General features: G+C 47.7%; 1 protein-coding gene across 4 annotated transcripts in view; it reads right to left on the bottom strand.

Annotated features, from left to right (window-relative positions):
- The window catches only part of PLS3 (plastin 3), a 44,888-nt gene that overhangs the window by 20,497 nt on the left and 10,674 nt on the right, over positions 1–13,717 (bottom strand). Inside the window, exon 1 of one of the 4 annotated variants that reach the window (XM_042876470.1) lies at positions 6,049–6,135. The exons of the other annotated variants lie outside the window; for them this stretch is intronic. The gene's annotated coding sequence lies outside the window, so the exon portion shown is untranslated. Of the gene's footprint in view, positions 1–6,048; positions 6,136–13,717 lie in introns of those variants that run through there. 4 annotated transcript variants of the gene reach the window in all.

Here is a 13,717-nt window from a genome sequence, read left to right as displayed (position 1 = left end):
GCAGCAGCTTCCCACAGCACACAGCCACGCTGCACTTGGAAGACCTCACTTCGCTGCAGATGAGAGCTGCCGTAAGCACATCTCAGGTTTTCTAATATCAACTCCCTTCCCAGATAGGAGCTGCATCATATTTCTGTGTAAACAAGCTTTATAGCTTCTAAACGCACCACAACCACTGACTCAGGGCCCGTTTATTTGTGCTCCAAACAGAACTGCCATACTGGCAGGTCACATCCAGTCCCCCCATCCCCTGTGCTTCCCACAGCTGTGAGCCACCTGGAGACGAGCCGAAGCAGGGATGCTCCATCCCAGGGATGGGAGCCTCTGCTCACATTCTACACTTGCAGCACAGGTGCAAGCACCAGGAGCTAACTGGGGCCTCTGGGAGAACGGACTGCTCAGACAGCAGCTCCAGACACTGCCATCCACATAAAGGGTCTTTAGACACAGACCCAGGAGGGAAGCGCTGGGAGCTGCGTCCCACACAGAGGATTGGTGGGAAGGGAAATAAAACAGTTGCATATCTTCCTGAAAGATGAAGGATTCACTCAATTTTAAAAGGACGCGGCAACCATATATTTCCTGACAGCGAGTCACTCTTCCAACAGAAACAGAGCTGGAATTTGCTTCTGATCCAAATGGAAGAATTTGCTTTCTTAGCAGCTCTGCACTCATTTGAAAACTGAGCTGCTCTGTCCCTCCCAGGCCCACCCCATTCTAATACCTCTACAACTGACTGATTAACAACACCAACTTATTTACTCAAACAGGCACACACAGAGACACATTAAAGTGTCAACAAAAATGTATTAAAAAAAATCCCTTTTCCATTTGATTAAGACAGACAAAGAAAAGGAGATAGGACCCGTCTGGGAGCAGTGACTCACGCAGCATGCATTCCCCTTTTCAGAGGAACCTGTGGTTTTGCTGTCATTTCGTGACAAAGGCTCCAGACACGAGAAGGCAAATCAGTCAGCATTAGTAAATTAAAAATACTTCAGAACTTGCATGTCTCTGACCACTAATCAGCAAGTGTCAGTTTTGCTTCAGGAACGAGATGCCGGACAGCCGGGCTACGAGAATCCCTGCAGTCTTCTACAAGTGTGTTTCAGCCCATCCCACAGGGCCAGCAGCTGCATGTCCACCCAGCACAATGCTGCAAGGGACGGACAGACAGACGGACACATGCACACCAACCCCCACTCAGCAGCGGCACACCCAGCAGCTCTGCTGGCTCCTTTTTCTGGTCCAGCCCAGGCAAAGCCTTTGGGGTTTTGCAGACAGCAGCTTCAAACTTGACAGCTGAAGGAAGAAGTGAGAGCTCGTGGCATGCAGAGTTGGTCTGGGGAGCCCTCCAAGATAAACACTCACTGCTGCTTTTTGGGGAGACAGGGAAGCGGAGGGACTGATGGCCTTTGAGCGAAAACCAATTCAAGCAATCCATCCTCTCCTGTTCCTTCCCAGTGTGCATTTGAAACTGTTTTGTTCATCAGCTTCCTCCCCAGGACCGTGCTCACTCATTACGTGTGGTTTTTGGCAAGCAATCAGGAAGCACAGAGATTCGAATTTGGCAACTGCCTTCCAGACAGCCACCGGTCAGAGGCTGAAACCACACCTTGCCAGGCCTTCATCTTGCACCAACCGCACCCAACACCTTGCCAGCAGTGAGACCCTCTTGCAACAACCATCCCCCAGAAGTGAGTTTGCTGCTCGTTGCTCTTTGCACGAGCACAGCACTCCTGCATGCAAAGCAGCCCAGTACCTTGGTGAGCTGCCTCCTTACCTTGGGAGGGGGGGGGTGCATGCAGGCTTCAAGCAAGCATTGCTTTGCAGTGCTGGACTTGAGCTGCATTCTACAACTGTGGCTCTCTCATCCCAACCAATTTCTACAGCTCCACACGCCCCAGGCTGAAACTTCAGCTCTGCTCCCTAAGCCTGTGTTATTTAATGACTGAACAGCACCAGGCTCTCATGCCTGCAGAGAAAATACCCGCACTCAGCTTTATTTCAATGGGACAGCAGCTCTCCCCATTCAAGCATAGCACCACACAGGCCGAGGTCCACCTTCAAGCAGACTTGATTTTAATACAGACTTTATCTAAGCACGTCCTGTTCCCTGAAATAGCTGCCCTTCAACTTGTCCATCCCAGGTCTGCGCCTCACCAGCAGCTCACTGCATAGCAGGGAAGGACCAAGGTCCCCTCCTTCCCACCCTGACACAATGTTACTTCCTGCTGCTGTTTTTGAAGCAGCTCTGCTTTTCCAGATCCCTCTCTGCTATGCTTATTTTCATCCAGGAGCAGATGATGAGACTTCCCTCCCGTTGTTACACAACTCCTCACCACTATGAGGAAAATCTGTCAAAGCCATCAGGAGTAGAGGAGCACTCTGGAGCCCATCCCTGCAATTGGATCACCAGCAGCTCTCTGGATCCAGAGAAGTGCCCTGGGGGCACCCACCTCTGGCTACACACTTTCCTCCAGCAGGTCCAGGTGAAAAGCCTAATTTTTCCCAGCTAGATCTGGCTAGAAGAATGCCAGGATTTTTCTGTGCAGATGCACATCAGGAACCAGTGCTGCACAGAGGCAGGGACAACTCCAGCTGTATGGAAACTGCAGCAAACTAATTTTCCTAAACCTGGACAGACCAATCCTTCGCTTTTTGCAAACTGTTTTCTCTCTCTGCAGGATAGAACCAGATTCACTAGCTTTGATCCTATTAAATCTTTATTAAAAACAACTGCTGAAGCCACCAGCCAATTCACATGCCTCAGAGTCTCCAGCTCAGCCGAGGTATCTTTCTGGGATGCAGCCAAACAGAAATTTTTTTCTGTCTTGTAGATACAGAAGCAGAAAAACAGCAAGAATCTGAGGATGCTCAGCCACACAGTACCCAACTGCCCAAAGGCTGGAAGGGGATGGGAAAACTAGTCAAAGTAACACAAACACCCCACTCCATCTGCACAAGGGAGGAAAAGTCTTTCTCAGGTCTGGATGCCACCTCCACACCACACTGCAGGCTCCCAAGTACAACACCCCATCTGCCTCACTGCTCCAAGCCCACCAGGGTCATTTGCAAAGCACTTGAGATCAGCAGGAGGTGGATGAAAAATATTGCCCATTAATTCCTTATTAGAGAGTGAACCAGGTCAATCTTTCAAGACCTCTCAGGAAAGGAAGAGCTGAAGACTCATCCCGTCTGGAACTCGCAAAAGCAAAACCAATCCATCAGAGAGAATTCGAACCTAAATGCAAGAAGGGGAATGACAGGGGTCACATGTCAGCTAATGGACTGAGCCCCAGAAGGCTCGATTTTAATTCCTGGCTCCTGAACAGAAAAGTCATGCTAACCTCTCAGGAAATTCTTATGCTCGTAGTAATCCTCATTCTTATGCAGCCCCCCCCCAGAAAAGAAGAACATTAAACGTTTCCTTCTGCCTTTTCTGTTTCTTAACCACAAACGACAAAGAGGTAGGTCCTCTCTTCGCACCTATGCACAAAACCCTACAAGGCAGCCTTCATCCTACAGCAGGAGCCCCAGAGCACTAGTGGGAAAGCAGCAGATGCCCCGCCTGCATGAGCAAGAAGGTATGAGGATCACAAGGGTGAATCAGAGCGAATTTCCTTCCCCAGGAGCGACTGGGGCCTGCTTGCTGAAACCTGCATGTTACCCCCAACATTCTTCAGGCATGCATACTTCCGTTTCCCAATATTCAGCCTGAAATCAGCCCAGTTCCTTACAAGGACAAACTTGGGCCTCAGGCTGTACTCTGGTTCGCAACAGCTGGCTAAAGCCCTTCACAGATACAAGGCAGTTGTGGCCACACAGTCCAGACACATCCCTACCTACCACCCTGCAGCACGCAGGATGCTGCTCCTTGGTCCAAAGACTTTCCCTTCCTTGAGAAATCACAACAGATGCTTGAGCCGTTGCACGATTTCCACAACAGCTCGCTGCTTTTGCCAGGGGCCTTTACAGCATCAGTGAGCCCCAGGCTGGGCTCCTTGGCTCTAAAAGCTCCACGCTCTGAGAGTTTCTCCCACGTGTTTGCTACAGAACAGCCATTCCCAGGCAGCACCTCTGCTTGGCAGGTGGAGCTACTGATAATGAATATTTCGTTATTAAGAACAGTGTTACTCAGTCCGCCAGTTACAATTCCTGCCTCTCCAGGAAGAGAAATCAACCCAATCCCTAAATTAAATCACAGCACAGTCACTGCTTGTTCCATGCCAGCAAACAAGCTCCCGCAAGCCAAACACCCAGCGTGACGTTGCTGGTCCCTGGTGAGCTGGATGCTGGGCGCTTCAGCAATTAGCTGTGGGAGGGTGAGGTTTGTACTGTCCTTCAAAAGGCACAGCCACAGCCAAACCATTTGTTGCAGACTGTTCTATCAGCTCGGAAGTGAACAGAGCTGTCCTGAGGCTGCACAGCCAGGACTGAAATCCCAACAACCATGCAGCAGACAATGAACGTTGGGAGAGAAGTGTGTCAATGAATACTGCAACAAAACATCAGAAACTACAAACCAAACCTTGAATGTCTCATTATGTTTCACACTGCATTATGTTTCAGAAGCATTTGAAGAACACAAATTCCACCCTAGCTGATCTCTTACTGGACAGAGCTACTGATAAAAGGAGAAAAATCTTTTTCTACTATTCCTCTGCTACTTGCAATCTTGTTTGGAAAGTACTTGGGAAAATGGGAAAGAAGTCAAAGCAATTCAATTCATAGCAAGAAACAATGCCAGATTGCAATAAATCAGCACTGCTGCACGACTGTCCCAGTGGCTTTAGGAAGCAGAAAAAAAACGTTCAACACTCATTTTCTCTAGAGAAGATGCTAGAGATCCTATCTACCCTTAACAAAGGCAGAAACATTAATCTCAAAGATTAATGTGAAAAGCTGGAATAACAGAAGGGAGCTGCTCTCTGCCTCCCAGGAGGTTGTTGTGAGAGTGACATTAGGTTTACACTGACAGCAGGGTGTTCCCCACACTTCTCCATAATATAAATTGAAACAGCAAGGAGGGAGCAAAGGTACCAAACTCACAGCTGCACGCTCATACTTGGAGCACTCATCTCTGCTGAACACACCTTGATGAGCACAGTTCACAGCTGGGTCTCTTGGGACCCCACACTGCTTTGTTCCGGGGGGGCAAACGTGTAGGGAAGGAACCCATCCCGAGCACTCAGCCCATCCCAGCTCTGGGAGGGCAAGAGAGCTCCAGCTGCAGAATCCTTCCTCCCAGTCAGATGTTTCATAGAACCATTGCAGGGTAAGAGTGAAACATCACTAAGTGACACCTGAGAGCAAAAGGTTGAGCATAAACAAAACCAGGCTATGAAAAAGCAGTGCTGCATGATTTTCCAACACCTTAAGTCCACGTTTTTCCAGCATTTCAGTATTTTGTATTCAGTAATTGGTGTACAGAAGTGCTACATTCAGCATTTGGGGAGGTCCATCCCGGCTCCCAGCACCACAGACATTGGTGCTTCTGCCAGAAAACATTGCAACCGAGATGAACTCGTCAGCTTGGAAACAAACTGCCGCTGCAGTGCCACGTGCACTTCCCAATGCACAGCAGAGCAGCAGCTGGAGCCCGACCCTCGCAGCAACACAGCCTGAAAGCCAAGCAGCCACCAAAGCCAGCAGCCATTTCCCCACAGCTCCCCACTCTTTCCGCAAGGCATATGTTTAAAATGTTCCTGCCCGGCTGCAAGTTGAAGCAGTTTAAAAGAGGGGAAGACGTGCCCCATATGGGTTTCTGGGAAGGCACACCCTCAGCGCTCACTGATGATCAGAACGCTCCGGCAATGCAAAGTCGGTCCCAGCACCCGCCGTGCTCTGTTTACACTCCCAGCTCAATCAGGTGCACAGATAAGCAACGATTCTCCACTAGATTAAAGACTCACTATCTGCCTTTTTACCCCGCTTCTGCCACTACCACGCCAGCAATCGCTATACATTTTGCAGAAGGAAGAACAAGGAAAGCAACAAGAAGCAACGCCGGCAGCCGCGGGGCAGTGAGCAGCACACAGCCCTTACCTCGCCTCGCTCCCGCTGCGCCGACTCAATGCCGTGCACAGCTGCTGCGTCTCCCACACCCACAGCACAGGGAGAGCCCACAGCTCTGCCACCCAATGGGGAGAGCGGGCAGCGGGGCGGCACTGAGCATCCCACAGACTGGGAGCCCCAGCCCAGGACCCGTGCCAGCATTGCTCAGCAGCACGAGGCACTGAGAGAGAAAGTTAGGCAAGCAAACTCATTTCTTGGTTATCTTCACTGTTACAGATTAAATACTCCCAGCGCGTGCAGCCAAGAGCCTGTGCTCCCTATGACAGCCTATCATTCTATGATATTGGTGCTCTTGTTTGGTGGATGCCTTCAGCCCATCGGATGCGATGAGGAGCCAGACCTCTAGGCACAGCCAAGCGCCCACTGCTTCACACCACTGCTCCTCTAAACAAAAAACAATGCAGCCAAAAGACCCCATCCAGCAACAAAACCAAAACAAGCAAGCAACACAAACATGGTTGTAAGTTCCAAGCTCAGAGCTGGCACGGCACTATATTGCATTACCTCAACAATTAAGCCCCGTCTGCTCCACAGGAAGCAGAACCATCTGCTCCCAACCAAAAAGACACAACCAACCAAAACATCATGCTATCATGCACTACTTTTTTTTAATATATATATATTTTTAATTGATCCATTATCAAAAAGGTCAAAAGGATTTCCAAAGAATAATCACATATGTTAGAAGTCTCCTGTTAGGTCCACAATATCTGAGCCCTCAGAGAGCAAAAAGGAGAGAATGTCACTTACCAAGAAGCAGAACACTTGTATTAGTAAAGAATTTGAAGAACCTGTGACCATTATAAAAAATACTTGACCAATAGGCTTCTCATTGTTTTCCTTTCTTTTCTCCCCCTCCTTTTTTTATTTTTAATTACATCAGACAGGAAAGTGAGTCATTGCCTGGCCCCAGTTCTTGGGCATTACCTGAAAATTTAGCTTCCAGCTGTGAGGTTTCAAAAAGAGGCTTTTAAAAAAGCACATGCATGCACACAAAACAAAACCCCAGCTCCAAACCCACAACCTGCCAGCTTCCTTGGGATGGTAAATATAATGAAAACCAAAATAGACATTTTTATGCCCAAAATTGCAAGTGCAAAAGACAAAAGTTGGAGTGCAAAAGTGCTTTTCAGGCCAACAGGACCAGGTTGTCTGCATGTCAGGTGGGGGTCGGGGAGAGCAGCCTCAGCACTGCTCCAATTTGCTGCAGCAGCAGCTGGGTTCAGCATCATGGCAGAGCTGAATCCAAGGAGCTCACCCACAGCAGGGATGGAGCTTGGTACAAACACACATCAGAGTCAAAGAACTTTATTCCAGGAAGTTTAATCCCTCTCTGTTTCTGCTTTACGTGCAGGTACAGCACACAGTAAAAACTCGTGCTGTGTTAGGATGCACTGAGGCTTTGAGGCTACACAGGTCTTGGAGAGATCATACAAAAGCTTGGCCCCCAAACTAGATGACAATTTCATCTCTCAAGCCCTGTTGCAGGGAGGGCAGAGCTGTCACAGGAATAGGGAAGGGCAAAGGAAAGCCTCCCTTTGCTTCTAGCATATCGGTGGTGCTGGGACAGAAAAGCAGCACCTGCAGGTTTGTAGGTGGCAGCCCCATGCTGCAGGGGCAGCTTCTCACTTATTTCATTTTCTCATTCAGGTGGCAGTCATGCTCCCTAGGTGACAAATAGCTACCAGCATTCCCTTTGCTGGGGAGGGAAAAGGCATCATGCCCCACAGCCAGCTCAGATGCTCAGCAGCTCCGGGGTGAGGAGAAGCTGAAGTTACGCACACAGGGTGTGCATGAAACTATATTTGCAGAGGACCAGTGGCAGCCAGAATTAAAAGCACTCAGCTCTCTAAATAACTCCAAACCCAGCCCTATTGGTGCAACCTGCAATTACACCCGAGCCCAAAATAGTGCTCAGGCAGTGCCAGCGCCTCTCTCCCTGCGGCACACCCCGGGTGGGTGACGGCATTGGGGACACGCTGCTCCCAGCCCGCTTCCTGCAGCACAGCCAGAACACAGCTCCTGCCCTCTTCCAAAATAGGAGTTCTATGGTCAGTTCAGTACACCAGCGTATCTTCCTCTTCCTCTCTCTCTAAGAAAGCCTTTTAGGGAAGCACAGGATGCCCAAGGAGCTCAGAAGTCACTCTGGTTGGGTGACAAAGCACCTCTTGCACAAAGCAGAAGCCACCCCTTCCCCAGTAAGGGACATATCCAGAGCAAGGAGCCCTTCCCTCATCGTTGCCAGCCACCTGAGAGCACACAACACATTCAAGATTTACCATTCTCCCAGTAAAAGAGCAGGATCTCCTGCATGAAACCCAGTTGCACAGCTGTAGCAAGAGGATACAACGTTAAAGTGAAGACTTCCCCTCCCTGTCAGCTTGCCAACACCACTTGTGTGCAGGAGGGATGTGGAGAGACCACGTCGCGATCACAAGATTCACACAGGGGGGAGGACAGCGGTGCTATCAGGGTCAGCACAACACCCTTCAAGCACAGGGAGGTGCTGATGCTGACGCACAGGTACAGGATCCCTCCAGCGCATCATTGCGCAAGGTAAGGGCACGTCTCCTCCCCAGCTCCAGCTGCCAAGTTTCACTGGGAGGCCACTAAGCATGTTTGCCCTCCAGAGGTTACTGAGCAGGAGCTGCCAGCCAGGTGAGGCAGCACAGAGGTCAACTCGTCCCCCTCCTCACACCATCCTGGAAAACCTCCACCTGCTCCCAGACACTTTGCTTTCCTGTCTTTCCAGAAGACTTCTTCTACCCCTCGTTAGCAACACCAAGAGTTGCTGTGTTAATTATGGAAACTGTACAAGATAATCAATGAAACCCAAGGTGAAGCACAAGTTCCCAGAAAACACATTGTAGCAGCCCTAGGGTGCAATATGGGAAGGGTTCTGCCTGCAGGCATCTCCAGCTCCTTGCTGCAGGGACCATGCCCGTCCCATGCCTGCTCTGGTGCTGCAGGTCAGCTCTGTGAGATGGAAAACAGGAGGGCAAGTCACAAGCAGCTTGAAAAGCCAAGGTTACTTAAACTTCTCAGCCTCCCCACAGCAGTACAGACACACATCCTGCATACTTTGTCTTAGCTCCTTGGCGTACCCAAGTGTTTTCCAGAGCATCCTCCTACTTCAAAAAGAGAGGATATAAGGAGAAAAAAAAAAAAAAAAAAAAAAAAGTAACCAGGTGGAAGAGAAACCAGGAAGCCTAAATGGTCATTTCTAGCAAAAACACCACACACTGCAAGCCAGGGATTTAGACAGCAAGGCTGATAACCAGCCAGCATCCCATTTTGTAGCTGGGATCAGCAACCATTCACCGAGCCACCACTCCCCTCTCCTTCATTCTGTGCACATTCTTTTTAAAGATAAGGGTTTTAATGAAGTTATATACAGATGGATAGAAGCACTCTCCCCTGTGCTTTTTAACATACCTCGAGGTTTTATGCATTTCTTGCCTTCACCTTCTGAGGCTGATCAACTGCAAAGTACATTTCATCAATGTAAACATCTATATAAGGCTTTGACAACAAAGGAACAAGCATTTGACCTTAGCTCCTCAATTTATCAGTCCGTTTAAAGAAGAAAAAAGAAATGTCTTTGCTAGATTTGCCCCTTAAAAGCTTTCTGAGCCACTCTTTCAACAAGCCTGTCATCAGGAAGAAAGCAAGACATTAGTCAGGCTCATGCTTATTTAATAAAAACCTGCATATGTGGTAGAGTCTGAAAGTTTGTCTTCATTTTTAAAGTGCCCGTAAACCAGAATCTGAATTTGTAGTGTAAAACAGACTCCAGGACTTGCCCAATCCACCCTGTGCCCCAGCAAAGCTCAGCACAGCAATTAACCGAGTAGTTACTCCCAGCTTAGAACAGGGAGCCATGTAGTCACCATAGAAGTCAGAAAGTATGCCCAGAACACCGTGCAAAGGATCTCTCATGTCTTGCTATTTCATAAGGAAATCAGAGGCTCCACTGATGTCAGCTCCAGGAAATGAGACACAGGCAGATGATGCCGGAAGCAGGCTTTATATTTAGTCCTGAGTCACCCACTTTATTAAATTCTAAAGACAGAGGTGGGTGTGGAGAGGGGATACATGTAGTGGAGAAAAAAAAAATAACAATAAAGAACAAGCTATTCTCTCGAGATCACAGGCAAAGGAGAGTACAGGGCTTTGTTTTGTTTGTAAAGCAAGAAACAACACATGGGCTGGGAACCCTTCCTGCACTGTCACTGCAGAAAGACTGCTGCATTTCATGGGTAGAAGCAATCAGCATAGGGCTGAGCTGGGCACCTGCAGTATGGAGCACTTCCCATCCTTCCTGCAATACCTTCTTCCAGCCAAAGCAGAGGCAACAGAAATGAACCTGGAGCAGAGAATATTTTGAAGCCGGTTATGCACCTCCACCTAACCCAATGCAAAACATACCTTGCATCAAGACTCTTCCAAGGAAAAGGTTTTCTCTGGGTGATTGCAATGGCACATGGTGAAGGTTGATGAGGACTGAAGCAAGGAGAGAGCAGGGGATCTGACACAGAGTAGAACAACACCAGCAGGGGAAGAAAGCAAGAAGCAATGGGCTGCGTGTGTTGGCACAAACACACTTCTGCATCTCTCACTTGAAATGCCAGGACTGTCCACTAGCCTGTATGTGGCTCAGGCATTCTTCTGCTCACTTAAGTCTAGAATACTATTCATCATAAGACGCTGTTCAAGGATATAATGCTTTACACTGGAATCATGCCACCAAAGAACACAAGTGACTGCCCAAATAGATGATTTCTGAACAGAGAAGTTGTTCTGTTCCATTATCTGGCAGCACCCAATTGAGTCACATTTACAACTGAGAAACCTGGAAAGCCTACACGGACTGTAAGCTCATGGAATAAACTCAGGTTAACTTGCAAAATGGTTATCAAAACCTAGCTCTTTGTATTGAACCACAATACAAAGTACAGTACAGATTTGTGTCTTCCTACCAGTCTGCCATAAGCCTTGTCACCTCGCACCATCGATGAGTGCTGTGCAGTCTGATTGGTGGCAACATCTCCACAAACATTCCAGCAACCTCAAGCTGGAGTTTTCCAAGTGGACCCACTTAGCAAATACTAAAACACTGGCACAAAAGCCACCAACTCTACCTCACTTTGATTTAAAGCCTACAGCAAACAAGAGCCATCTCCAGTGCCAAGTGCAACCAGTGACTTGCCTACAGAAGCAGCCTATTAGATTACTAAGCAGAAAGTAAATTGGTATAATATCCAAAACAAGATTATAACAGCAAAAAGGATGTGGCTCTCAAAATAAATATGTGGACTGTAGGAAGATGGCAATTATGCAGAACAAGAGGTCAAGAATTGCTTCATATCTGCCACCTATATGCAAGATGAGATTACTCCACTGCATTCATCACAGCATTCACAGACAAGTAAGTAGGCATTTGACCAGTTGCTGACCACTGTCCAGACCAGTTTGCTGCAGAATGATCCTGGTTAGTGGTGAGGCTGTGGGAGACAGCCATTGGATGGCTCTTCAGCCCCACACAACCCACCAGCAGGTGACCATCGCTGTCAGGAAGGTTTCACCACTGGCAAGTCAAAGCAAAGACCATGCAGTCAGAGCAGTCACGTGCCTGGCCCAGCCCTGCAGGACCTTTAAGGATTTAATGGTATCTCAGCCAGGCATCCTGCCACATGCTGGAGGTAGCCAAGAGCCATAAGACATGAAGGTTTTGGCACATGGCTCTTTGAGTTGTGCAAGTTGGCCTACAAACTGAGCTGCGTTGGACTAGTCCACAGTTTTACCTCAAGGGACTTTGAAGCTTTTCCTGGTATTTAGCTTTGGGCTTGGATTTGTTGGCTTCTCCCAGAACTGTTCCTTCCAAAGGCCCAACAGAAAATCTCCTGTAGGATGGATCTACTGGAGAGGCCAATTCCAGCAGCCCTACATCCACTGCACTTTTTTTCTGATGTGTAAAAAGATGAGAGCACCAGATTGGATTGCCACTGACTCACACATAAAGTGCAATTTGTCACCCATAGCCTTCAGGTCTCTAGACTGCCATCTTCACCATACAGCTCATTATGCTGTTAATTAGTAAGCTTCCTCATATTTTCCAGACCATAAAGAAAGCTACTAGCAGCGGGCTGATCTCTGTGCTGTGAAGCCATTCTTTGCTTTGACTGCTGATTCCTTGCACTCTTAAGTCCATTGCTGCTACTGAGTATAATAATATAGGAATTGCTGTGGGGAAAAAACAAAAAACAAAAAACAAAACACCCTCACGTTTCCAAGTTTAATAAAAAATAAATATATACATTTACAGATCCTACATGAAGCCAAGCCTAAGCAAGGCAGACTACTTCATAGAAGGCACAAAGCAACTGGAGGTCAGGCAGGAAGCTCTCTAGCAGCAAACAATAATATCAGGAGGTACAACACAGATTAGGCCTAAGAGATCCAAATGCTGACCCAGAGTATTATCTGGGAGCCTAACGCATGAAACAGCAATGCACTAGAAGTGCACTGCTCTACTAGGTGTTCAATAGACAAGGTCTTAACAACTAAAGTGAATTATTGACTGATGCCAGACATAAAGATGCTTGTGTAAGAGAGGGTTTCAAGGCCATTAGCGTAGGGCTGAACTGCTGAACCTCACTGCATTTAATGGCTTTCCAAGATCATCCTATATAAACCTTCAGAAGTTGTTGAATACAATCCCCTATAACCCAACAAAAGGTCATACACCCTTTGGAGAAGGCAGAGGAAGGGAGGGAGGCGTGCAAGGCCATGCCATCAGCGATGGCTATAAGCAGAGGCTGCCATAACCACCCGTCCAGGAGAGCAATGGTAGCTCCCAAGAGCTTCTTAGCCAAGCAGGAGCAATGTACATTTTTCAAGTTTTCAATAAGTAGTCTGGCTACAATGCCTTTGCTAAAGCATTTGGTTTGTATTAAACAGTGGCAAGAGCCCAGCTGGAAATTAGATCGACAAGAATATTACAAAGGGGGTGGGCAGCAGCAGGACAGAGGCGAGATTGCTCCGGAATGTCGTATCTGTGTCCCCAGAGAGAGCTTAGGCCTAACTTTGGCCAAGCAGAGCAGAAAGGAACAGACGAAAGTTGAGGTCAGACATCCAGGACACTCACTCAAAACATTTTCAGTCGTCAGAAGGTAAAGTTTCCCCTCTCTCCTCTATGGAGAGGTAGATTTTACCTTAACAAAGACCAAATTTGCTCATAATTTCCAAGCGCACTAAGGAACTTAAAGGAGGTCAATGGAGAGCAAATGGAAATACAGTTAGACGTGCATTCAGAAGTGTTACAACCACAGAAAAAGCTCTTAAAAGCAAGACCAACCTTCTCCCTGCCTGTCTGCAACACCAATCACAATGGGATAACTCCACATACGCCTTATGCATTTCCCAAAAATAAAGTCCTCACGGTCTATTTTTGGAGGCAAAATGTTTTGTGCAGAATTCAGGAACAAAAAGCTTAATTGTAATATTGCTTTTCAATTCACTTCCTTTGATCCTGTGACCAGCTGGAAAAAAGCACCTTGTTTTATGTTGGGTCAAGGAAATGTTTAACTACAAGATTTACAGGAGTACATATATACTACTATTACTATATTACTACTAT

Source organism: Lagopus leucura, unplaced genomic scaffold (assembly GCF_019238085.1).
Source record: "Lagopus leucura isolate 7727_CA_CO unplaced genomic scaffold, USGS_WTPT01 Super-Scaffold_100016, whole genome shotgun sequence".
Classification (NCBI taxonomy): domain Eukaryota; kingdom Metazoa; phylum Chordata; class Aves; order Galliformes; family Phasianidae; genus Lagopus; species Lagopus leucura.
The sequence above is the reverse complement of the archived record's forward strand: the minus strand, read 5'-3'. Positions and strand labels throughout refer to the sequence as shown.